The sequence below is a fragment of the Mustelus asterias genome, chromosome 29 (genome assembly GCF_964213995.1).
Source record: "Mustelus asterias chromosome 29, sMusAst1.hap1.1, whole genome shotgun sequence".
Lineage (NCBI taxonomy): Eukaryota > Metazoa > Chordata > Chondrichthyes > Carcharhiniformes > Triakidae > Mustelus > Mustelus asterias.
The window spans coordinates 14,624,310-14,651,629 of record NC_135829.1 but is presented as its reverse complement, the minus strand read 5'-3'; the positions used below and the strand labels follow the sequence as shown (position 1 = coordinate 14,651,629).

Genomic DNA, 27,320 nt, shown 5'->3' with positions numbered 1-27,320 from the left:
GGGAAAGTCAAGGGAGAGAGAGAGAGAGAGAGGGATGACCAAGTGAGACAGAGAGAGTGATAGAAAGAGGCAGCGGAAGAGAAAAAGAAAGAGGTGAAGACTGCTGGAGAGTGGCAAGCAGAGAGAGAATCAGAGACAGATAGAAGGAAACATTCAGAGAGGCAGAGGGAAAGACAGAAAGAGAAAGAGGCAGAGAGGAGTAGAGAGATGCAGAGAGGTAGAGAGATGCAGAGAGGTAGAGAGACGCAGAAAGGTAGAGAGACGCAGAGAGGTAGAGAGACGCAGAGAGGTAGAGAGACGCAGAGAGGTAGAGAGACGCAGAGAGGAGTAGAGAGACGCAGAGAGGTAGAGAGACGCAGAGAGGTAGAGAGACGCAGAGAGGTAGAGAGACAGGGAAAGAAAAATAAAGAGAGACAGAGACAAAGCAGGAGACAGAAGCAAAGAAAGAGCCAGTATAATATAAACCAATAGAAGGAGCTGTTTCACAAGAATGTGAAATAAAAGTTGTATTACTTTTTATATCAGGAGATGCACTTGCCACGCACGCATTTGATCTGCAGTGTGTCCACATTATGTTTGTCTTCTAAAGGAGACCATGGTAGAGAACAGGAATATGAAGTTAAAAATAAATATATATATATATATAAATTTGAATCCTTGATTTTCCATACTTGTGGTCCCAACATGTGGTATGCATTGAGAAATCCAGGGAGTGCTCCTGTGATTTTATATTTTAGTGGGTGCACAGTTGTAAGAGTGTGCCCTATATTTATATGCCGCAGTGGCACAGTTGTTAGCACCGCTGCCTCACAGCGCTAGGGACCCAGCTTCGATTCCAGCCTTGGGTGACTGCGGAGATTGCACATTCTCCCCGTGTCTGCGTGGGTTCCCTCCGGGTGCTCTGGTTTCCTCCCACAGTCCAAAGATGTGCGGGTTAGATAGATTGGCCACGCTAAATTGCCCCCTTAAAGTAAAGTTTATTTATTTATTAGTCAGAAGTAGATTTACATTTACTATGAAAATCCCCTAGTCGCCACACTCCGGCTCCTGTTCGGGCACACTGAGGGAGAATTTAGCACGGCCAATGCACCCTAACCAGCACGTCTTTCGGAGGAAACCGGAGCACCCGGAGGAAACCCACGCAGACACAGGGAGAACATGCAGACTCCACACAGGCAATGACCTGAGCTGGAATCGAACCCAGGTCCCTGGCTCTGTGAGGCAGCAGTGCTAACCACTGTGCCACCATGCCACCTAGTGTCCCAAGATGTGTAGGTTAGAGGGATTAGCCATGGGAATTGTGTGGGGTTATGGAGATAGGGAGGGGGAAAGGGCCAGGGTAAGATACTCAGTCAGAGGGTCAGTGCAGACTCGATGGACCGAATGGTCTCCTTCTGCACTGTAGGGATTTCCCAATGTATGTTTCCGAGCCTCTACTGGGTGCACATATTCTAACAAATGACCCCATCTCCACCAATCCTACCCACTCCAACTCACTTCTTCCAGAAATTGCAAATTGTGAACTATATAACGTCTCACAGGCTTACTAACTACTAACCATTAATATATCTACTATATCCTTCAGTCTATATCAGTCTATAGTCAGTCTATAGTCCACTGCTTCCAGTTTTTTCCCATTCTATCTTTAATTATTTTCCATCTCGTTGGTATCTTGCTGCAAATTAAGCCTGTTCCCAAGTTTTCCAGCCCCAATAACCCACACTGGATTCTCCCAGTTGTTGAAGAACCGTACACTGGGTACCTTCAATTAATGTGATAAGTGCAGAAGGAGGCCATTTGGCCCATCGAGTTGGTACCGACTCTGGAACGGAGCATTTTACCGAGGTCCATGCCCCCCACCCCATCTCTGTAACCCCAGACATTTACCCCACTAATCCCACCTAACCTTAACATCTTTGAATACTAAGGGGCAATTTAACACAACCAATCCACCTAACCTGCACATCCTTGAAGTGTGGGAGGAAACTGGAGCACCCGGAGGAAACCCATGCAGCCACGGGGGGAATGTGCAGACTCCGCACAAACAGTGACCCCCAAACCGGGAATCGAACCCAGGTCCCTGGCGCTGTGGGGCAGCAGTGCTAACCACCGTGCCACCCGACTTTGTTAGGAACAAAAGATATTTGATAAGGTACAGGAGGGTTACAGCTCCAGGTTGTCCTGGAGCAGAGCTCCAGTCCGTACATGCTTACGACATGGCTCTGAGATGATTCCGCCTGAGAGAGAGAATTCCCCCACCCTCCAGAGGGATCACTCACTCTCAGTTCTCATTGGTCCCTCAAATCAGGTGACTCACTTCTGTTGTACTCTCTTAAAGAGGCAGACGCCCCATACACAACAACAGCACATAGTCAGGTGGCATAGTGGTTAGCACTGCTCTCTCTCACAGTGCCAGGGACCCGGGTTCAATTCTGGCCTCAGGTGACTATCTGTGTGGAGCTTGCACGTTCTCCCCATATCTGTGTGGGTTTCCTCCGGACGCTCCGGTTTCCTCCCACACTCCAAAGATGTGCGGGTTAGGTGGATTGGCCATGATAAATTGCCCCTTAGTGTCAGGGGGATTAGCAGGGTAAATACATGGGGTCATGGGGTGGGGCCTGGGTGGGATTGTTGTCGGTGTAGACTCGATAGTTCTTTCTGCACTGTAGGGATTCTATGATTCTATAAATTGGGATTTAACAATGAAAGGTAAATGTAGAAAGAGTTAACCAATTACGCTGTTATTCATGGCCAAGGCAATTCTTAAATCTGTAGTTTGTGTTTTTTGTCTGCTGGAAATACTGCTTTGGAAATTGAAGTCTTATTCAGAATTTCTCTGTCTGCGGTCCACAGTGTGATGTATGAAGGTCGGGTTCACTTCAGTTGAGAGAGAGAATCTAGCAGCTTTTTTTGCTGCCTTCAGATGTTCCTTCTCTACTGCCCCAAAGCCAATTCAGTTTTGTAATAAAAAACTTTCCAATGCCAAAGGAGTTTGGTTGTGTGGTGACTGGCCATCGATACATGATGCAAGACAATTGAGAGTCTCTTCATGGTAACAATCTGAATTTATTTGATTTATTATTGTCACATGTATTGGGATACAGTGAAAAGTATTGTTTCTTGCGAACTGTTACAGACAAAGCATACCATTCATAGAGTACATAGGGGAGAAGGAAAGGAAAGGGTGCAGAATATTAAACTGTTAAATGTGTTTAAGTCACAGATAGATAGATTTTTAACCATTAAGGGGATTAAGGGTTAAGGGGAGCGGGCGGGTAAGTGGAACTGAACCCACTATCAGATCAGCCATGATCTTATTGAATGGCGGAGCAGGCTTGAGGGGCTAGATGGCCTACTCCTGCTCCTATTTCTTATGTTCTTATATAGTGTTACAGTTAGATCACCAATAGGGTGAAGAGAAAGATCAGCTTAATGTATGATCGGACCATTCAAAAGTCTGATGGCAGCAGGGAAGAAGCTGTTCTTGAGTCGGTTTGGTACGTGAACTCAGACTTTTGCATCTTTTTCCCGACGGAAGAAGGTGGAAGAGAGAATGTCCGGGGTGCGTGGGGTCCTTAATTATGCTGGCTGCTTTTCCAAGGCAGTGGGAAGTGCAGACGGAGTCAATGGATGGGAGGTTGGTTTGTGTGATGGATTGGGCTACATTCACAACCCTTTGTAGTTTCTTGCGGTCTTGGACAGAGCAGGAGCCATACCAAGCTGTGATGCAACCGATAAGGATGCTTTCTATGGTGTATCTGTAAAAATTGGTTCGAGTCATAGTGGACATGCCAAATTTCCTTAGTCTTCTGAGAAAGTAGAGGCGTTGGTGGGCTTTCTTAACTATAGTGTCGGCATGGGGGGACCAGGACAGGTTGTTGGTGAAAGCAGTTTCCACTTTCCTTGGCCAAAACTATTAAGGTATATTGGAGGCAGATAGGGGTCCTTAGCACTTCCCGTGTGCATAATTAGTATTATTTGTTCTCCTTCAGAGTTTTGTAACCTTATAATCCTGGAAACCAAAAGCATGAGGCCTTATTGTCCTTCCTGCTCTGGGGTAAGTCCTGTCAAAGACAGGTGCAACATTTCACAAGGGTGTGTTCTAGGCATGTTAACTGTAATCCACCTTTTAGGAGCTTCCAGAAGCTTGGTCAGCTTGCAGTCCCAAACATCATGTGACCTGTGGCAGCCATTAAGTCAGTCCTTATTTTTAACAGTTCAAGTTGCCTTTTTAGAGCAGGTCCCTGTGCGAGTTGAAGAGATGAAATAAAAATTTAATGTTTGATAGTAACACATCCACCTAACAATATACGGAATGGGAACTCATTGACACGGATCAAACTGCTCTCAGCACAGACCTGGAACGTTAATGATCTATGAGGCTCAGGTCCACACTGGGACATGTACTTACCAAGTAAACCAGTGGCGGTGGGGGGATTTAAAACCTTGGGGCGCGCACGGCTGGAGAATCCTGCTCATTGTATGTGGTTACTGGGAGGATTCAGTGATCTTTATTTCAGCTAGGCCTGTGGCTGTCCAGGTTCGCTTTTCAGAGTGAATGGCCAACCCACTGCCTCACCCAGTTGACACGAGACGGATATAGATGGGGATCAGTGAAAGCAGAGCCTGCCCTCAGCCAAACAAATTGGGATTACTGGTAAGGACATGGGGATATTCGGACCAGGGGTCAACCAAGTAACCCCTCGCCCGCTAGTCAAATAGATCATGGCTAATAATCACAGCTGGCAGCATTGAGGGCAGACCAATTTTACAATGAGAGCCTCAAACAGGTTTAAGGGCGCTTTTTTACGTGTGCAAAGTGACTTAACTCCTGTTTCTTTAAAGTTTTAAAGTTTATTTATTAGTCACAGGCTTATATTAACACTGCAATGAAGTTACTGTGAAAATCCCCCAGTTGCCACACTCCGGCACCTGTTCGGGTACACTGAGGGAGAATTTATCATGGCCAATGCACCCTAACCAGCACGTCTTTGGCCTGCGGGAGGAAACCGGAGCACCCGGAGGAAACCCATGCAGACACGGGGAGAATGTGCAGACTCCGCACAGACAGTGACTCAAGCCGGGAATCGAACCCGGGTCTCTGGCGCTGTGAGGCAGCAGTGCGAACCACTGTGCCACTGTGCGTTTCAGGCATAGTCTCGCAATGTCTCTTCTCTCCCCACTCACAAATATGGTGGGTGGCATTTTTCTAATGTGAAATGTGTCTTCCATACTGGACACGTCGGCAGCCGCACAGTGGCTCAGTGATTAGCACTGCTGCCTCACAGCGCCAGAGACCCGGGTTCGATTCCCGGCTTGAGTCACTGTCTGTGCGGAGTCTGCACATTCTCCCTGTATCTGCGTGGGTTTCCTCCGGGTGCTCTGGTTTCCTCCCAGTCTGAAAGACATGCTGGTTAGGTGCCTTGGCCATGCTAAATTCTCCCTCAGTGTACCCGAACAGGCGCCGGAGTGTGGCCACTAGGGAATTTTCATAGTAACTTCATTGCAGTGTTAATATAAGCCCACTTGTGTCAATAATAAATAATCTTTAAATGTTAAACTTTAAATCCATTTCTGCCTATATAACCTTCTCTTCATAGAGAGATCCTTGATCCTTTGGGATTAAGGGTAACTTGCTTCCATTCCAGTGCGATGGGCTCTGAGGTGGCTGCTAAGTCCAATGCATGACCTGTGGGTTCTGCCACACACACACGGCAGGTGGTGATTGTCTGGTCAGGTAGGTGAATTGTTGGGAGCTTTGTGCTGTCTCTCCAACATGGCGACTTCACCTCAACGTGTTCCTGCCAACATCTCTCGGTGTGTTTGGTACCCTCCTGAATAAATGTTCTTATTTTGGTCAGGTCTGGCATCAACTGCTTTCTTGAGTGGATGCCTTTCATTTCTTCTGATGTCCCAAATTCAATTAATTATTCTCAGGAGCATAATCAAAGCTGCTTTGTCGGTCTACTCGAAAGGCTGGATGTGTCACAGCTTGGTACGGCTCCTGCTCTGACCAAGAAACCACACAGGGTTGTGAATGTAGCCCAGTCCATCACGCAAACCAGCCTTCCATCCATTGACTCTGTCTACACTTCCCGCTGCATCAGCAAAGCAACCAGCATAACCAAGGACTCCACGCACCCCGGACATTCTCTCTTCCACCTTCTTCTGTCAGGAAAAAGATACAAAAGTCTGAGATCACGTACCAACCGACTCAAGAACAGCTTCTTCCCTGTGTTAGGTTCAAGAATTCGCCAACACCTCGTGGTCTGGTACAAGTGAACGAATTTATTAGGAGTTCCTTCTCATCTTACAAGGTGTTAACAGTCTCCTGTGTTTTCTCTCTTACAGTCAGTATCATACATTATTTCAGAGACCACCCCTTCACATTCATTAGTTAATTAAACACATTTGCAGAGGTGGCTGACACTAATTGGTTCTGACCTCTGATCATGCACTGTCCACGAGTTAGTGGTCTCTGCTGAAGTTAGCTGATCACGAGATGTGAATGTACATGCTGGTTGTAACATTGTAACACGTCCCAGCACAAGTAAGATCTGAGACCTCAGCAGGATTAGTACAAATACACCGTAAAAATTATTATAAAAATTAGGAGTTATATCAAGAAAAAATAAAACAAAACAGTTAGCTTCCAACATTCCCCCCTTTAATTCTTCCTGACTCTTTACAGAAGAAGAATTAAGCCAGCACGAGCATATATTAAAGAGCATTCTCACCTATTTTTTAGTGGCCCCTTTTCTGTGGAACAGCCTTCAATAGAAAAGAAGGCTAGCGCCAGTACTGAGCTTGATTATATGTATGTGTCCACATAAGTTTAAAAAAAGTTTAAAAGTTTATTTATTAGTCACAAGTAAGGCTTACATTAACGCTGCAATGAAGTTACTGTGAAATCCCCCTAGTCCGCCACACTCCGGCACCTGTTCGGGTCAATGCACCCTAATCAGCACGTCTTTCAGAATGTGGGAGGAAACTGGAGCGCCCGGAGGAAACCCACGTAGGCACGGGGAGAATGTTCAAACTCCACACAGATACTGACCCAAGCCGGGAATCGAACCTAGTTCCCTGACGCCGTGAGACCAGTGTGCCGGGGAGAAGCTTGGTGACCTCCGAAGCCTCGTCCATAGCTCGCTTGTAACAATATTTAATGACCACGAAAATAAGATATAAAATCAATTAAAAAATCAAGAAAAACACAATCCTTGCACTGTAAGATGTTCCCAGGGAACCCAACCGCCCTGAAGCCCAGCTCCAGAGGGTAGATGGTGGAGGTTGTCTGAGTTTCTCAACTGCCTTTTTGATATGCTCGGCCAAATCAGTGATGGGTTCTGAGTTATCCGGTACAACCTTCAGAAAAATAGAACAAAACAGTTAGTTTCCACACCTGTGGCCATCAGACTGTGAATGGACCTACCATTTATTAAACTGATCTTTCTCTACACCCTAGCTATGACTGTAACTCTACATTCTGAACCCTCTCCTTTCCTTCTCCCCATGTAGAATCATAGAATCCCAACAGCAGAGAAAGGGAATGAAAGCAAAATACTGAGGATGCTGGAATCTGAAACCAAAAGAGAAAACGCTGGAAAATCTCAGCAGGCCTGGCAGCATCTGGAAGAAGAGAAAAGAGCTGACGTTTCGAGTCCAGGTGACCCTTTGTCAAAGCTTTGACAGAGGGTCATCAGGACTCGAAATGTCAGCTCTTTTCTCTCCTTACTGCCAGATCTGTTGAGATTTTCCAGCATTTTCTCTTTTGGAGCACAGAAAGAGGACATTCAGACCATCGAGTCTACACCGACAACAATCCCACCCAGATCCTACATATTTACTCTGCTAATTCCTCTAACCTACACATCCCAAACACTAAGGGACAATTTAGCACGGTCAATGCACCTAACCCGCACATCTTTGGACTGTGGGAGGAAACCAGAGCACCCGGAGGAAACCCACGCAGACATGGGAAGAACGTGCAAACTCCACACGGACAGGCGCTCAAGCCGGGAATCGAACCCGGGTCCCTGGCGCTGTGAGGCAGCAGTGCTAACCGCTGTGCCACCGTGCTGCCCCCATGTACTCTATAAATGGTATGCTTTGTCTGTATAGCGCGCAAGAAATAATCCTTTTCTCTGTATCCCAATTCATGTGACAATATTAAATCAAACCAAATCAAAAGAGTGAACCCTGCTTTGGGTGTTTTTGTAACTGAAAGAAAAAGAACAGCCATGACCTTGGGTTGGCGCTCCATCTCACTAACATCTGGAACCAGAGCCAGAAGGATAGGTGGAGAGACATAAACTGTCCAGGTGTTTCCACAAGGCAAATGCTAATTACAGCTAGCTTGAATTTATTGGGCATGTCATCCTGTATGTGGGTGTGAAAAGGCTTTGGGGAGGGATGCATAATTACCAGCAAACTGAAAGAATGATGTTTTCCGCAGTTTCACATAGTAATTTAACCCTTAGTTTTAATTATCCAAATTAAGGGTAAGGTTAAACAGATGGAGTTCATTATTTGAACACTTAGAAGTGATCACTTATTGACACTGGGCAGTGAGTACGGTTAGAGGCTACGCACTTGTAATTTTACACTTTGTGAATATGTCATGTTCACTAACTATTAAAATAATTTATTCTGAGAGAAGTGGAATATCGAAGTAGGGAAGTTTTACAGTTGTACAGAACCTAGGTGTGACAACATCTGGATTACAGTGTACAGTTTTGATCTCCTGATTTGAAAAAGAGAAGATATAATTGCTTTAGAAGCAGTTCAGAGAAGCTTCACTGTGAATCCAATCTGCCTTTAAGAAATGCATTTTAGTGATGTCTCTCTGCAGTTGTTTTAAGAGGGCCTGTTGCCGACCTGTCTGATTAGATGTCCTTTTATTGCTGCTTAAATGGTTTAAATGGGGTTTTGTTTATTTTTAATCTGGGCCTAATGCACTTTCTAGGACTTTGTGACCTTTTGAATTGTTAGAATGATAGAATCCCTACAGAGCAGAAGGAGACCATTCAGCCCATCGAGTCTGCACTGACCGCACCCCTACCCAGTCCCTATCCCCGTAGCCCCACTTATTTACCCTGCTAGTCTCCCTGACACTAAGGGGCAATTTACTGTGGCCAATCAACCTAACTCGCACATCTTTGGACTGTGGGAGGAAACCAGAGCACTGGGAGGAAACCCACGCAGATATGGGAAGAATGTGCAAACTCCACACAGACAGTGACCCAAGCCGGGAATCGAACCCTGGTGCTGTGAGGTAGGAGTGCTAACCACTGTCGCGGGAAGGATGATTGACAGGGATCGTTTTTTTCTCTCTCTCAAGAGTTTTTTTCACTTTCAGTTTTGGCTGTTGGCTTGTTAGAAGCTGTGCGGAATCCAGACTGACAACAGTGCTTGTGTCTCTCTCCCTGGTACTGGAAATTCTACTGGCTGCTGGCTCGATGGAAGCAGGCTTTCCTGCTTCTCTGGAGTGAAGATTTTGCTGTCAGTGGTTTGCTGGTTTAAAGGGAGAGGCCACCAGTGGCTCTATAGCTACCTTGAGAGGTGTTGGGAATTCCCAGAATGGAGAAGCCAGGTTTTCAATTCTCCAACCAAAGGACTAATTTGCAGTAGATGCATTGAATGTATTCAAGAGGCGGCTGGATATAGCACTTGGGGCGAATGGGATCAAAGGTTATGGGGAACATAAGAACATAAGAAATAGGAGCAGGAGTAGGCCATCTGGCCCTTCGAGCCTGCCCCGCCATTCAACAAGATCATGGCTGATCTGAAGCGAATCAGTTCCACTTACCCGCCTGCTCCCCATATCCCCTAATTCCCTTATCGATCAGAAAACTATCTACCCGTGATTTAAACATATTCAACGAGGAAGCCTCCACCACTTCAATGGGCAGAGAATTCCAGAGATTCACTACCCTCTGAGAGAAGAAGTTCCCCCTCAACTCTGTTCTGAACCGGCCCCCCCCTTATTTTGAGGCTGTGCCCTCTAGTTCTGGTTTCCCTACTAAGTGGAAAGAATCTCTCCACCTCTACCCTATCCAGCCCCTTCATTATCTTATATGTCTCTATAAGATCACCCCTCATCCTTCTAAACTCCAACGAGTACAGACCCAACCTGTTTAATCTCTCCTCATAAGCTACACCCCTCATCTCCGGTATCAACCTGGTGAACCTTCTCTGCACTCCCTCCAAGGCCAATATATCCTTTCGCAAATAAGGGGACCAAAACTGCACACAGTACTCCAGTTGCGGCCTCACCAGTGCCTTGTACAGTTGCAGCAAGACCTCCCTGCTTTTATATTCTAAAGAAAGCAGGATTAGGCTATTGAGTTGGACGATCAGCCATGATCATGATGAACGGCAGAGCAGGCTCGAAGGGCCGAATGGCCTCCTCCTGCTCCTATCTTCTATGTTTCTATGTTGCAATGCCAGAAAATCCAGCATCACATGAACATTCTTATTTTCTGTGCAAAACATGGGACTGGTGCATATTTATGGCGAGGCTTGTACAGATCTACTGGTGAGATACAGCTGACTGCCCTCTGTCAGGTTCTTCTGTATGTCCTCCAAATATGGGAAGCATGGTGGCACAGTGGTTAGCACTGCTGCCTCACAGCAGCAGGGACCTGGGTTCGATTCCTGGCTTGGGTCACTGTCTGTGTGGAGTCTGCACGTTCTCCCCGTGTCTGCCTGGGTTTCGTCCGGGTGCTCCCACAGTCTGAAAGACGTGCTGGTTAGGTGCATTGGCCAATGCTAAATTCTCCCTCAGTGTACCCGAGCAGGCGCCGGAGTGTGGCGACTAGGGGATTTTCACAGCAACTTCATTGCAGTGTGAATGTAAGCCTACTTGTGAAACTGATAAATAAACTTTAAAAAACCATTAAAAACTTTAAAAGTGTGGGAGGAAACCGGAGCACCGGGTGGAAACCCACGCAGACATGGGGAGAACGTGCAAACTCCATGCAGTCACCCAAGGTTGGAGTCAAACCTGGGTCCCTGGCATTGTGAGGCAGCAGTGCTAATTATTGTGCCACCGTGCTACCCCTTATCTGGGTGTCCTCGTGCATGAATTGCACAATGTTAGCCAGCAGTTACAGCAAATGATCAGGAATATCAATAGAATGTTTGCCTTTATTGTAAGGAAGACAAAGTATAATGGGAGGGAACTCTTGCTACACTTGTATAGCGCATTGTTTGTTAGTGTCACAAGTCAGCTTCCATTAACACTGCAATGAGGTTACTGTGAAAATCCCCTATAAGCCACATTCCGGCGCCTGTTCGGGTACACTGAGGGAGAACTTAGCATGGCCAATGCACCTAACCAGCACGTCTTTCAGACTGTGAGAGAAAACCGGAGCACCCGAAGGAAACCCACGCAGACACAGGGAGAACGTGCAGACTCTGCACAGTGACCCAAGCCAGGAATCGAACCTGGGTCCCTGGCGCTGTGAGGTAGCTGTGTTAACCACTGTGCCACCGTGCCTCACATTGGTCAGGCGGCATCTAGAGTGTGTACAGTTTTGGTTTCCTTACTCAGGAAGGACATGTTTGAATTGGAAGCAGTTCAGATACAAGGTTCATTTGGCTAAATCCTGGGATGAGGGCGTTGTCTTATGAAAAAAAAAGTTTATTTATTAGTTGCAAGTAGGCTTACATAAACACTGCAATGAAGTTACTCTGAAAATCCCCTAGTCGCCACACTCCAGTGCCTGTTCGGGCACACCGAGGGAGAACTCAGCATGGCCAATGCACCTAACCAGTAGCATTTGGACTGTGGGAGGAAACCGGAGCACCCGGAGGAGTCCCACGCGGACATGGGGAGAATGTGCAGACTCTGCACAGACAGTGACCCAAGCTGGGAATCGAACCTGGGTCCCTGGCGCTGTGAGGCATTAGTGCTTACCACTGTGCCACCGTGCCGAAAAGGTTGAACAGATTGAGCTTTTACTCGCTGGAGTTTAGAAGACTGAGAGTTGATCTTATCAAAATGTAGAGGGCGGGATCCTTTGGCTGAGTTCGCCCCAAAAACTGGAAAAATCCTGCCCGAGGTCAATGGACCTTTGCACGTTCTGCCCCATGCCTGCTACGATTCTGTGGACAGGAAAATTCTGCCTATATAAATATATATATATGATCTGGTCTGGAAGCAATTTGTTTTGACACTTGACAAATGGAAGTCAAATGGAAGCGTTCCAACTGCCCAACACTATCAATAGTCAACTTGATACAAACAACATTCATTCAGGAGAGCAAAGAGAGAGGACTGTTATATTGTGGCATATATTTAATTTTGAACAGAAATTGAGCCAATGTACCATTTGGATCGTGGATATCTTATACAAATACCCCAAGAGACCTCATAATAGATACTGCTGTTGTACACATGAGGAAAGATATGCTAAACCTTTTCTTCTCAGAGATGTTGTTAGTTGAGAGATCATTGTGAAGGTCAATGAGTTTATTTGAAAGGTCTGAAAGCTCTATTATAATAGCAGGAGTGGAATTCGATATGGTTACACATTTGTTTGCGATGGCAAGATAACTAACCCAGGCTGCTGTCTTCTCGAATGCAAAAGCTCAACGCTAAGTAATCAACTTGATCGACGTTTTCAGAGCGGGTGGCACGGTGGCACAGTGGTTAGCACTGCTGCTTCACAGCGCCAGGGGACCTGGGTTCGATTCCCAGCTTGGGTGACTGTGCGGAGTTTGTACATTCTCCCCATGTCTGAGTGGGTTTCCTCCGGTATCCTCCCACAGTCTGAAAGATGTGCTGGTTAGGGTGCATTGGCCGTACTAAATTCTCCCTCAGTGTACCCGAACAGGCGGCGGAGTGTGGCGACTAGGGGATTTTCACAGTAACTTCATTGCAGTGTTAATGTAAGCCGACTTGTGACACTAATAAATAAACGTTAAAAAACAGATCGTTAAGGGGAACAGATAGGGTGGATCGAGAAAAACGATTTCCACTGGCTGGGGAGACTAGGATTGGGGGACAAGGTTTAAAGATTAAAACCAGTCATGGAATCATAGAATCGCTACTGTGCACCCAGACCCTATCCCCGTAACCCCACATATTTACCCTTCTAATCCCCCTGACACAAAGGGGCAATTTATCATGGCCAATAGACACCTTTGGACTGTGAGAGGAATCTGGAGCATGCTCTTTCAGGTTGTTTTCCTTGGAGCAGAGGAGTCCGAGAGGGGACATGATTGAGGTGTATAAAATTATGAGGGGCACAGATCGAGTAGACAGGAAGAAACCTTTCCCCTTGGTGGAGGGATCAATAACTAGGGGGCATAGATTTAAGGCAAGGGGCAGGAGGTTTTGAGGGAATGTGAAGAAAAACTTTTTTACCCAAAGGGTGGTGGGAGTCTGGAACTCACTGCCTGAAAGGGTGGTGGAGGCAGAGACTCTTACAACATTTAAGAAGGACTTAGATGTGCACTTATGATGCCAAGGCTATGGGCCAAATCAGATTGGAATAATTAGGTGGATTGTCTTTGACTGGCACAGACATGATGGGCTGAAGGGCCTTTTTCTGTGCTGTAGACCAATATGGCTCTACAACCAGGATCTTATTGCTGTTCACGCTGGCAGGATTTTCCAAATTCTCCGACCTCACTGCAATGGGAGTGTGGCGTGAACATCAGATAAGATCACGCCCTGTGACTATGAGTGAAATTAGGGAACACATCCGCATGTTAAGCTTGGTAGACTTTCCAAAATTTCATTAAAAAAACATTCCTGAGATATTAGCATTGCAGCTATTACCCATTCCTAATTGCCCTTGAGAAGGTTTTAAAGTTTATTTATTAGTGTCACAAGGCTTACATTAACACTGCAATGAAGTTAGTGAAAATACCCTAGTCGCCACTACCCGGTGCCTGTTCAGGTACACTGAGGGAGAATTTAGCACGGCCAAAGCACCCTAACCAGCACGTCTTTCGGACTGTGGGAGGAAACCGAAGCACCCGGAGGAAACCCACGCAGACACGGGGAGAATGTGCAGACTCCGCACAGATAGTGACCCAATCCGGGAATCAAACCCGAATCCCTGGCGCTGTGAGGCAGCAGTGCTAACCACTGCGCCACCGTGCCACCACAAGGTGATGGTGAGCCATCATCTTGAAACACTGCAGTCCATGCGGTGTAGTTTGGCAGTACCCTCTGGGAGGGAGTTCCAGGGTTTTGACCCAGTGATAGTGAAGGCACGGCAATATATTTGCAAGCCAGGATGGTACATGGCTTGAAGGGGAACATGCGAGCCCTGATGCCAATGACAATTTATGCCAGACCAGTTGCTAAACTTAAATCTAAGGTGGACAGATGCTTGTGAAGCAAAGGTGTGGCGGGATCCTGGGCAAAGACATGCGCAGTTGGTTTGTAGATGGAGAAACAGGTGGGAGGGCCTCAGTGACATCCTCATGTTCCTATGTCCCTGATACATGTCTTACACCGCTCTGCAATCCTACTGCAAGACATTAGCCACTGCTATCGTTAAGAAAGCCCACCAATGCCTCTACTTTCCCAGGAGGCTAAGGAAATTCGGCATGTCCACAACAGCTCTCACCAATTTTTACAGATGCACCATAGAAAGCATCCTTTCTGGTTGTATCACAGCTTGGTATGGCTCCTGCTCTGACGAAGACCGCAATAAAGTACGAAGGGTCGTGAATAAAGCCCAGTCCACCACGCAAATGGCCTCCCATCCATTGACTCTGTCTACACTTACCGCTGCCTCGGAAAAGCTTAATCAAGGACCCCCCGCACCCCGGACATTCTCTCTCCCACCTTCTTCTGTCGGGAAAAAGATACAAAAGTCTGGGATCACGTACCGACCGACTCAAGAGCAGCTTCTTCCCTGCTGCTGTCAGACTTTTGAATGGACCTACCTCGCATTAAATTGATCTTTCTCTACACCCTAGCTATGACTGTAACACCATATTCTGCACCCTCTCTTTTCCTTCTCTATGAACGGTATGCTTTGTCTGTACAGCACGCAAGGAACAATACTTTTCACTGTATACTAAGACATGTGACAATAATAAATCAAATCCAAATCAAATCAAATCACTGGAAACCAGGCCACTTAAAATAGGGGACTGGCGGAGTATATTTACAGAGGGCGGCACAGTGGTTAGCACTGCTGCCTCACATGCCAGGGACTCGGGTTTAATTCCTGGCTTGGGTCATTGTCTGTGTGGAGTTTGCACATTCTCCCCGTGTCTGCGTGGACTTCCTCTGGGTGCTCCGGTTTCCACCCACAGTCCAAAGATGTGCGGGTTAGGTGGATTGGCCATGATAAATTCTCCCTCGCTGTACCCCGAACAATCGCCAGAGTGTGGCGACTCGGGGATTTTCACAGTAACTTCATTGCAGTGTTAACATAAGCCTACTCGTGACACTAATAAATAAGCTTAACGCTGTTGGGAAAAGCTACTGATATCTCAAATGGAATCTGGTTTGGATTGGAAGCAGTACAGAAGAAGTCAGATTAATCAGCCAGTGGGTGGATGTTTGTTAAAAAAATTGCGGATGCTGTGAATTTTTAACCTGGGTGAGAGAAGCGAATGAACTGATTCCCCCCTTCCCACTGCACAGAAAACTAGGATGGGAAGTTTAGTGAAATCCCACAAGCGGCTCCTTGTAAAAGTCAAGCTTCCCTTTCCGGTCGCCACTCATCAGAGGACAAGCAAATCATTATGCACAAGGTATTCGATTGCGTTAAAAAAAAGGACAAGACGGGATGTGTTGTGGAGTGGAGTGGGCGTTTGAAATGAACAGAGGGGGACAGGCAGACAGACAGACAGAGGGAGTGTGTGATATTGACAAGACCATCCCCTTTGCTCAGGGAAACTCCTCTCAGACTGGTTACTCCACACACACACACACACACAGCCAATGAGTAGGAATTCAGCACAGTGTGGTGACATCAGCGGGACAAAAGAGGGTCTATCCGACTTCCTTAAGCCGCTGACTCACGCTTCTTGCACCTATTACTGATCCCGCACCCCCCCCAAATCCCTCTGTGTGTGTGTGTTGTACCTTTACACCAAGAACAGGGACAAGACTGAGTGTAGCCGAGCCCTTCCCGCAAGAATCCAACTAGTGTGTTAGGGGGGGGGTGCAGAAGCTGCAACCGAGACTCTCTTTGCCTCCTGCCCTGGCAGCTTGGTGAGTACGTTTTGTCTTTTGTCTGCAATGGAACTGCACTGTAACCCCCCCCCCCCCTCCTTGAAAGAAATGTGGGACTACCTTAGGAGCAGAAATAGCGGGAAGTTTGCAATTATCCGGACTGCTGCTGTCTGTTATCTGAGTTTTAACAAGTCCTTGCATAACTGTTCTGGTCGCCACACTACCAGAAGGACGTGGAGGCTTTGGAGAGAGTGCAGAGAAGGTTTGCCAGGATGTTGCCTGGTATGGGGGGTATTGGCTATGAGGTGAGATTGAGTAAACTAGGGTTGTTCTCCCTGGAAAGACGGAGGGTGAGGGGCGACCTAATAGAAGTTTATAAAATTATGAAGGGCATAGATAGGGTGAACAATTGGAAGCTTTTTCCCAGGTCAGAAATGACAAACACAAGGGGTCACAAGTTCAAGGTTCAATACAGATATGCGGGGGATGTATTTTACACCGAGGGTGGTGGGGGCCTGGAATGCACTACCAAGCAAGGTGGTTGAGGCAGACACGCTGGGATTATTTAAGACTTATCTCGATAGCCACATGAACAGACTGGGAATAGAGGGATACAAACGGATGGTCTAGTTCGGAACACATGATCGGTGCAGGCTTGGAGGGCCGAAGGGCCTGTTCCTGTGCTGTATTGTTCTTTGTTCTGTACAGTCATAGACGCTTAAAGAAATGCTACCCATTTCCCCCAGAAGAATTGAATGATAATTTGTTGAAATTTAAAAAAACAATCCTCTGCTACTTTTTCTTTCCAAACTCTCTTCCTGTTCTCAAGTAATTCTTGCTGGAGTAAATTAATTCTTGCTGGGGCGGCCCGGTGGCACAGTGGTTAGCACCGCTGCCAGGGGACCAGATTCAATTCCGGCCTTGGGTCACTGTCTGTGTGGAGTTTGCACGTTCTCCCCGTGTCTGCGTGGGTTTCCTCCGGGTGCTCCGGTTTCCCCCCATGGTCCAAAGGTGTGTGGGCTAGGTTGATTGGCCATGTGAAATTACCCCTTAGTGTCAGGGGGACTAACTAGGGTAAATATGTGGGATTATGGGGATAGGGCCTGGGTGGTATTGTGGTTGGTGCAGACTCGATGGGCTAAAAGGCCTCCTTCTGCACTGTAGGGATTCTATGATTCTAAAGAGTTCACCCTCCAAATAGATATTACTTGTGCTTCAGTCAAGACAGCATGTGTGCCAGTAAACTGATTTGACTGGGGATTGAGGGCTATGTCAAGGCTCAGATCAAGCCCAAAATGTGGTGCAGTGTCTTTTCTTATCAGTTTGAAATCATAGAAACCATAGAAACCCTACATTACAGAAAGAGGCCATTCGGCCCATCGAGCCTGCACCGACCACAATCCCACCCAGGCCCCACCCCCATATTCCTACACATTCAACCCGCTAATCCCTCTAATCTACACATCCCAGGACACCAAGGGGCAATGTTAGCATGGCCAATCAACCTAACCCGCACATCTTTGGACTGTGGGAGGAAACCGGAGCACCCGGAGGAAACCCACGCAGACACGAGGAGAATGTGCAAACTCCACACAGACAGTGACCCGAGCCGGGAATCGAACCCAGGTCTCTGGAGCTGTGAAGCAGCAGTGCTAACCACTGTGCTACCGTGCCGCCCTTGGAGTTTGGAGCTTTCATAGAATCATAGCATGATTTGGGGTGGCACAGTTGTTAGCACTGCTCCCTCACAGCGCCAGGGACCCGGGTTCGATTCCGGCCTCAGGTGACTCTGTGGAGTTTGCACATTCTCCCCATGTCTGTGTGGGTTTCCTCTGGGTGCTCTGGTTTCCTCTCACAGTCCAAAGGTGTGCAGGTTTGGTGGATTGGCCATGCTAAATTGCCCTCTAGTGTCCCAAGATGTGCAGGTTAGATGGCTTAGTCATGGTAAATGTGTGGGGTTGCAGGGATAGAGTGGGGAGAAGGGCCTGGGTAGGATACTCTGGCAGCGGGTCGAGGCAGACTTGATGGGCTGAATGGCCTCCTTCTGCACTGTGGTGATCCCTACAGTACAGTAGGGTAGGATACTCTGTCGGAGAGTTGAGGTAGATTCGATGTGAACTTTGCAGTCCAGAAGAGGTCGTTCGGCCATTGACTCTCTGACAAAGATGGACGTTTGGAATCTGGATTTTCCATGAATCTCCAACAAAGGCATTCCTCATGTTTAAAAAAAGAATAGTTCTGCTTTCCTCAATATTCTCCCCTTAACTCGGATCTGCACTGACTCTCTGACAGAGTATCTTCCCTTAGGCCCTCTCCCTTGCCCTATCCCTGTAACCCCATTGGCTAATCCACCTAACCTGCACAACATCTTGGGGCACCCATGGGCAATTTAGCATGGCCAATCTGTTTTTCACGAGACTCTTCCGTCCTTAATACAAAGGCAAACACCAACCATTGTCAGGATCAAAGTTCTTTATTTGTCCTACATATGTAGGCTGGCTAACCTTTGCTACTCAACTTCTCCTCAGTGCTGGAAGTCAGTGAGCAAAAAGCGCGCCGGAGTAACAAGGCTGACCCCTTTTATACAGTTTTACTATTGCATCAGGTTGATGTGATTTCAAACAAGACTTAAGCACAAATCACCCGAGTCAATCAAAAACGAGTAGTTACAGGAAGTAGTTACATAAGAAAGAACGCATTTACGAGTAACAACCCCCACTCATCAGAACATAAGCACAATGTCTTTAAGATATGCTATCTGTTAGCGCAAAAGAGAACATTGTCATGGACTTAGCTAAACTCGCAGCCCAGCCGTGCCCAGCAAGCTGGAGCCTGTGGTTATCTTGTTTTGTCAGTTTGCTCCCATGAGCTGTTTCTCTGCCGTTCTTGCAAGCCCAATAGTTTATCCTGCCCTCGACAGTGGACATTAACTCTTTAATACCTTAAATCCACCTAACCTGTACATCTTTGGAGTCTTGTTTTGTCTCTCCAGTGGGGAGTATGAAATGGATTCAATTTGAATTTGGATTTTTGGAGCAAGCAAGGAGATGGATTTGGGTCCACTCTGAACCTTGGCTTTGTAACTTTAAGAATGGGATAAAAAATTAAAAAAATAATGCACAGCAACTGAACGTGAACTTGTTCTGACCCAACATATATTTTTTATTATGCGCCAAGGGCTTGTGTGCCCAGAATGATAATTTGTTCTGAGGTCATTAGTTGCCTATCCCCGCTTCTGCAATGAAGCTCATCTGGACCACCGGTTTATCATCTTTCAATCCAGTTGACTTTTCAAGTACGACCTCTTTACTCAGACCAATTTCTTCTAGTTCCTCAGTTACACAGGTTCTTTGGTCACCTATTCATAGAGTTTTACAGAACATTGTCTCTGTGCTGGTCATTGAGCATCTATCTATTCTAACCGCATTTTCTGGGAGATTTTCTCTCTCTTCTTCCATGAAGACATTTCCAACATAACTGTTTAGTTTCTCTGCCATTTCTATGTCCTCATAGAATAGAATCACAGAATCCCGACAGTGCAAAGCAGGCCATTCGGCACATCGAATCCACACCGACTCTCCGATAGAGTATCATACCCAAGCCCTCTTCCCAGCCCTATCTCCGTAACTCCGCAAATTTACCATGGCCAATCCACCTAACATACACATGTTTCGGACTATGGGAGGAAACCGGAGCACCCGGCTGGAACCCACGCAGACATGGGGAGAACGTGCAAACTCCGCACAGACAGAGATGAGGAGGAATTTCTTCAGCCAGAGAGTGGTGAATCTGTGGAATTCTTTGCAGAAGGCTGTGGAGGCCGGGTCATTGAATGTCTTTAAAACAGAGATAGATAGGTTCTTGATTAATAAGGGGATCAGGGGTTATGGGGAAAAGGCAGGAGAATAGGGATGAGAAAAATATCAGCCATGATTGAATGGCGGAGCATACTCGATGGGCCGAGTGGCCTCATTCTGCTCCTATGTCTTATGGACAGAGTCATCTAAGCTTGGAACTGAACTCAGGTGCCTGGCGCTGTGAGGCAGCAGTGTTAACCACTGTGCCACCCATGTTCTCAATTATAAATTCTCTGTGCCCCATCTGTATGCTCTATTTAAAGGTATATATACACATTATAATGCAACATGCCCCTTTGTTCCAAACCAAAGATTTACCCTTAAAGAATCTAACTATTTATATGATAGCAAAGGGAAATTAACATGGGGGGAATTTTCCCATCCCGCCTGCCAAGGGAATTGTAGTGGGTGGGGTGCGGAGGGGTGGGGGGAAGCATGGGGGTGCGGGGCATGCAAAGGTCCGTCGACCTCAGGTGGGATTTTCCAGTTTTGGGGCGAGTGCGGCTGGAAAATCCCACCCGGAGTGCCTGAATGTGCAATACATTTACAAGTCTCTGAAGTGTATTGGCTATTTGCATATCTTTGATTTGATTTATTATTTTGTCACATGTATTAGCATACAGTGAAACGTATTGTGCTATACAGACAAAGCATACCGTTCATAGAGAAGGAAAGGAGAGAGTGCAGAATGTAGTATTACAGTCATAGCTAGGGTGTAGAGGAAGATCAACTTAATCCGAGGTAGGTCCATTCAAAAGTCTGACGGCAGCAGGGAAGAAGCTGTTCTTGAGTCGGTTGGTACATGACCTCAGACTTTTGTATCTTTTTTCCGATGGAAGAAGGTGGAAGAGAGAATGTCCGGGGTGCGTGGGGTCTTGATTATGCTGGCTGCTTTCCGAGGCAGTGGGAAATGTAGACAGAGTCAATGGATCTGTCCAGACTTTGTTATATTGATCTTTGTTGGAGGTTGCTGCATGGTTTTGTCAGCGTTTTTTTGTAGGAATAGAAAAAGGCCATTCGGCCCATCAAGTCCGCTCTGCCATTCAATGAGATCCTGACTGATCGGATGTCATAATGCTCAACTCCACTTTCCCGCCTTATCCCCATAACCCTGATTCCCTTACTGATTAAAAATCTGTCTCAGCTTTAAACGTACTTAGGAATGCTTTGTCTGTGATGCGTTTCAGACCGCACTCTAGTTACAATAGGATTAGTCGGTTTTTGTAGTTCATAGAATCCCAACAGTGCGGAAGGAGGCCATTCAGCCCAGCGAGTCTGCACCGACCACAATCCCACCCAGGCCCTATTCCCGTAACTCCATGCATTTACCCTAGCTAGTTCCCCCTGACACTAAGGGGCAATTTAGCATGTCCAATCCGCCCAACCCGCATATCTTTTGGACTGCGGGAGGAAACCCACGCAGCCATGGGGAGAAAGTCCACACAGACAGTGACCCGAGGCCGGAATTGAACCCGGGTCCCTGGCGCTGTGAGGCAGCAGTGCTAACCACTGTGCCACCGTGCTGCCCGACGTTATGGTATTGTTCTGATTTGACATCTGTTTTGTCGCACAGTCATGCCATTTGGTGTTCATATTTGATACAATCTTGGTTCTGCCATAAGCAGGATTTCGGGTGCCATCAGTCGGGTGCTTTACTCGAACTTCCAGTCTGATGTATAGAACGGGTAATTTGTCACCCCCCCACCCCCCCCCCTCCCATGCCAGTCACTGGCATCTTTTACCTTCCCGTGCTTTTTGTCCAAGGCACCACATACACCTGGGCATATTGACGAGTGTTGACTGGGAAGGTTTAAAGTTTTAAAGTCAAGTTTCTTTATTAGTCACAAGTAAGGCTTACATTAACACTGCAATGAAGTTACTGTGAAATTCCCCTAGTCGCCACACTCTGATACCTGTTTGGGTCAATGTCACTAACCAGCGCGTCTTTCTGACGTCAGTGGTTTGTGTGCTGAGTAGCAGTTCCGCGGGTGAGGGAATGCCCCCACTGAGCGATGTCCCTTTAGGGAAGGAAACCTATTGTCTTTACCCAGTCCGGCCTATATGTGACTCCAGACCCACAGCAATGTGGTTGACTCTTAAATAAAAGCGAAATCCGGTGGATGCTGGAATCTGAAACAAAAACAGAAAATGCTGGAAAATCTCAGCAGGTCTGACAGCATCTGTGGGGAGAGAATAGAGCCAACGTTTCGAGTCTGGATGACACTTCATTTTTCCAGCTTTTACTGATTTGTGTGTGTCTGGTTGTGTGCGTGTGTGTTTGGTGTGTGCGTGTGTGTTTGGTGTGTGGGCGTGTGCGGAACTCATGTGTGCGCACACATGAGGACGGCCTAAACCGGGATGTTGGGTTTATGTCACACTATCGGTAACCCCCACAGCTTGCCTCCTGGACTTACAGAATCTCACTGGCTGTCCTGTCTGGAGACAATACACACCTCTTTAACCTGTGCTCAATGCTCCCTCCACTCACATTGTCTGTATCTTTAAGACCTGGTTGGTTGTAGAGATTCGCATTCTAATCAGTATTCTGTAACTTGATTTTGTGTCTCTGTGCCCTGTTTGAGAGCAGATTTCCACTCTATCTGACGAAGGAGCAGTGCTCCGAAAGCTAATGGCATTTGCTACCAATAATCCTGTTGGACTTTAACCTGGTGTTGTTAAAACTCTTACTATGTTGATTTTATCCCAGGCTGCAATATTTAGCTCCTGTCTGAGGTCTGCTGCTTAAATTTGCAAAGACTTTTACGAATTAAGGTCTCCCAAATTTGAACAATCTTACTGGGACTCGATGCCTGCTGACTGGAGTAAGGTTTGATTTGATTTTATTCATTGTCACATCTACTGGGATACGTAAGAAGTCTCACAACAGGTTTATTTGGAATCGCGAGCTTTTGCGGCGCTGCTCCTTCATCAGGTGAGTGGAGGTTAGTTCACAAACACGGCGTATATAGGCAAAGACACAATTGTAATATTATTACAGATTGGAATGTGAAGAATTGTCAGAATGCGAGTCTTCATATTCTTCACATTCCAGTCTTTAATTATCTTGCAATTGTGTCTTTGCCTATATATGCCGTGTTTGTGAACTAACCTCCACTCACCTGATGAAGGAGCAGCGGTCCGAAAGCTCGTGATTCCAAATAAACCTGTTGGACTTTAACCTAGTGTTGTGAGACTTGTTACTGTGCCTACCCCAGTCCAACACCGGCATCTCCATATCATGGCTACTGGGATACAGTATTGTTTCTTGCATGCTATACAGGCAGAGTATACCATTCATAGAGTACATAGGGGAAAAGGATAGGGTGCAGAATATGGTGTTGCAGTTACAGGTGGGCTGCAGAGATCGACTTAATATATGATATTTGACTATTATTGTCACATGTACTGGTATACAATGAAAAGTATTGTTTCTTGCAATATGCAAACAAAACATACCATTCATAGAGAAAGAAAGGAGAGAGTGCAGAATGTAGGCTTACAGTCATAGCTAGGCGATAGAGAAAGATCGACTTAATATATGGTAGGTCTATTAAAAAGTCTGATGGCAGCAGGGAAGAAGCTGTTCCTGAGTCGGTTGGTACGTAACCGTAGACTTTTGTATCTTATTCCCGACGGAAGAAGGTGGAAGAGAGAATGTCCGGGGTGTGTGGAGTCTTTGATTATGCTAGCTGCTTCTCCAAGGCAGTGGGGCTTGTCGTCAGCCAATGGATGGGAGGCTGGTTTGAGTGATGGATTGGGCTATGTTCACAACCCTTTGTAGTTTCTTGCGCTCTCGGTCAGAGCAGGAGCCATAGCAAGCTGTGATACATCTGGCAAGGATGCTTTCTACGGTGCATCTGTAAAAGTTGGTGAGAGTCGTAGCGGGCATGCCAAATTTCCTTAGTCTCCTGAGAAAGTAAAGGCTTTCTTAACTATAGCATTGGTGTGGAAGGACCACAGTAAGGAGTCTAACAACACCAGGTTAAAGTCCAACAGGTTTATTTGGTAGCAAACGCCACTAGCTTGTCTCTGTGCCCTGTTTGAGAGCAGATTTCCACTCCATCTGACGAAGGAGCAGCGCTCCGAAAGCGAGTGGCGTTTGCTACCAAATAAACCTGTTGCACTTTAACTTGGTGTTGTTAGACTCCTTACTGTGTTTACCGCAGTCCAACGCCGGCATTTCCACATCGTGGAAGGACCAGGACAGGTTGTTGGTGATCTGGACACCTAGAAACATGAAGCTCTCAAGCATTTCCACTTCATCCCATTCAATTCAGAAGTCTGGTGGCAGCAGGGAAGAAGCTGTTCTTGAGTCTGTTGGTACGTGTGACCCCAGAACGGAGGTATGGTGTGTGTAGGACTAACAAAACTCCAGAATCTCTCACAAGGTGAGGCTTTGATGGTGGTTTCACTTTCACACCAACTTTCTTCTGTTGCATGGGAAGGATTGAGGCTTGCATTCTGCTCAGTGGAACCTTCATAAACCACCACTGCCACTGATGCGCGATACAACACACGAGAGGCGTGATGTACTCGGGAAATAAAGGCTTTTATCGCCAACAATAACAGAGCTACCATATACAGTATACGATCCCAGACTAAAGGGTCACCAGGCAGAGCAGTGACCTTTATACCTCTCCCAGGAGGCGGAGCCGACTGGGGTGTACCATAACAACTATATTAACAGGTAGAACAGCCCAACCTAACCCCAACAGTAACATATATACAGACTCATAGTACTGGCCAGACCATGGCTCAGCACTACCTGGTGGGAACCAACAATGGTTCACCACAGCCACCATGTTACGTTCTTCACAATTCGATGCACATCTACCAATTATACACAGGGATTTGTGAAACAAGAGCGTGGGTTCTTCATTTAAAGATAAGACTACATACTGATAATGTTCACAGGGAGGCTAAATGTAGGACATCTGATCTCCACCTTCTTGCTTGCCGACTGATAGTATTGACAGTAGTCTCATGAGATAGAATCCCTACAGTGCAGAAGGAGGCCATTCAGCCCACCGAGCCAGCACCGACAAGTCCCATCTGGCCCTTATCCCCGTAACCCCACGTATTTACCCTGCTAGTCCCCCTGACACTAAGGGTGGAATTTTCCTGTCCCGCCAGCCATGGGAATCAAAGTGGGTGGTGTGGACCGTGCCAAACTCCGTTGTCCTGGGGGGGGGACTTTGCGGTCTTGGGGCAAGCACGGCTGGCAAATCCCACTCTAAGGGTCAATTCATAGAATCCCTACAGTGCAGAAGGAGGCCATTTGGCCCATCGAGCCTACACCAATAACAATCCCACCCAGGTCCTATCCCCGAACCCCAATGTTTTTACCCTGCTAATATCCCTGGCACTAAGGAGCAATTTACCTAACCAACACAGTGTGGGAGGAAACCAGAGCACCCAGAGGAAACCCACGCAGACACGGGGAGAACGTGCAAACTCCACACAGACAGTCACCCGAGGTCGGAATTGAACCCGGGTCCCTGGCGCTGTGAGGCAGCTGTGCTAACCACTGTGCCACCTTTTAAGGTATGCTCCCATGGATGTACATCATTTGACAGCAGAACTGACGGATGATAGCGTCGGAGGTGCAGTATACTCTTTGGCTGTTGACCCTGAAGATTCCAATGGATGCTCACTCGCTCTCCCACCTGTTTCCCTGTCCAATGCCATGAAGGCCACAGAGATGTCCTGGGATTTTGCGCTTCAGCCAAAGAACACCGAAAACATGTTTGACTAGATTTGCGACGTAGCAGGCCATATCACCTACATCTGAAAACAGCACGCCAAGTTTACGGACTTGCCCTAGTGCTAATTCCCATCCATTCTCAAGGCTGATACAATGTAAATTATCAACCCATGGAATAAAGAATTCTTAACGGTCTTTCACTATGTTTTACTGTGCATTTTTATTTAAATTAGTGTAGTAAGCGCTTGTAAAACAAAGAACAAAGAAAAGTACAGTCCAGGGACAGGCCCTTTGGCCCTCCAAGCCCGTGCCGATCATGATGCCCTAATTAAACCAAAAATAAACCTTCTGCCCTTACTCAGTCCATATCCCTCTATTCCCTCCCTATTCATGTACCCATCCAAATGCCTCTTAAACGTTGCTAATGTGCCTGCTTCCACCACCTCCTCTGGCAGTGCGTTCAAGGCACCCACCACTCTCTGTGTGAAACACAGACGTATCTGGTTAAATGCAGATGCATTCATGGGGGAAATAAAAGTTTATTAATTAGTGTCACGAGTAAGGCTTACATTAACGCTGAATTGAAGTTACTGTGAAAATCCCCTAGTCGCCACACTCCGGCGCCTGTTTGGGTACACTGAGGGAGAATTTAGCACGGCCAATGCACCTAACCAGCACGTCTTTCGGACTGTGGGAGGAAACCAGAGCACCCGGAAGAAACCCACGCAGACACGGGGAGAACGTGCAAACTCTGCACAGACATTCACCCACGCTGGGAATCGAACCCGGGTCCCTGGTGCTGTGAAGCAGCAGTGCCACCGTGCCGCCTCAGCTATCACACAGCTTTGCTTAAACCAAAGTTGAAGGCCGCTCCCTTGGGATTTGACACCTTGGAAGTTTGCGGCAGGTGCACTTAATGGAGTGAACTGTCTGTGTTTAACCAGAGTGGTATCGATAAAATACATTTTTTGACATTGAACCGCAGAAGGCGAAGTTGGGAATGGTGACTGCAAACTTAATCATAGAATCCCTACAGTGCGGAAGAGGCCATTCAACCCATCGAGTCTGCACCGACAACAAGCCCACCCAGGCCCTATCCCCGTAACCCCACATATTTGCCCCGCTAATCCCTCTAACCTACGCATCCCGGGACACAAGGGGCAAGTTAGCACGGCCAGTCAACCTAACCAACACGTCTTTTGGACTGTGGGAGGAAACCGGAGCACCCGGAGGAAACCCACGCAGACATGGGGAGAATGGGCAGACTCCGCACAGACAGTGACCCGAGCCGGGAATCGAACCCAGGTCTCTGGCGCTGTGAGGCAGCAGTGCTAACCACTGTGCCACCGTGCCGCCCCTTTAAAGATAACACTTTGAGAGACTCCGGGCACGATTTTACCATTTTGATTCTAAGTGCTGAATCTGGGCGTGATCCAAATCTGACTTGGAAATCTGCTCTCATACGCACACAGCCTGAAAAAGAAATTGCGGGTCTGGATAGCGCTGTGGGCGGGGCTTATCGCGCCCGAAACACTGCTGCTCCGATCGGAGCCTTCAACTGCGCATGTGCAGTGAAAACAAATTTGAAAAATGCGCCCCTGTCACA

The 27,320-nt window shown here is 47.0% G+C and overlaps 1 protein-coding gene across 5 annotated transcripts in view; it reads left to right on the top strand.

The window, feature by feature from the left end:
• Positions 1-15,617: 15,617 nt before the first annotated feature.
• Positions 15,618-27,320, top strand: part of LOC144480539 (CD276 antigen-like) — a 307,579-nt gene continuing 295,876 nt past the window's right edge. For 3 of the 5 annotated variants that reach the window (XM_078200107.1, XM_078200112.1, XM_078200106.1), the window contains exon 1: positions 15,908-16,192. The gene's annotated coding sequence lies outside the window, so the exon portion shown is untranslated. Of the gene's footprint in view, positions 15,730-15,907; positions 16,193-27,320 lie in introns of those variants that run through there. The other 2 variants (XM_078200108.1, XM_078200110.1) reach the window with 2 other exon arrangements.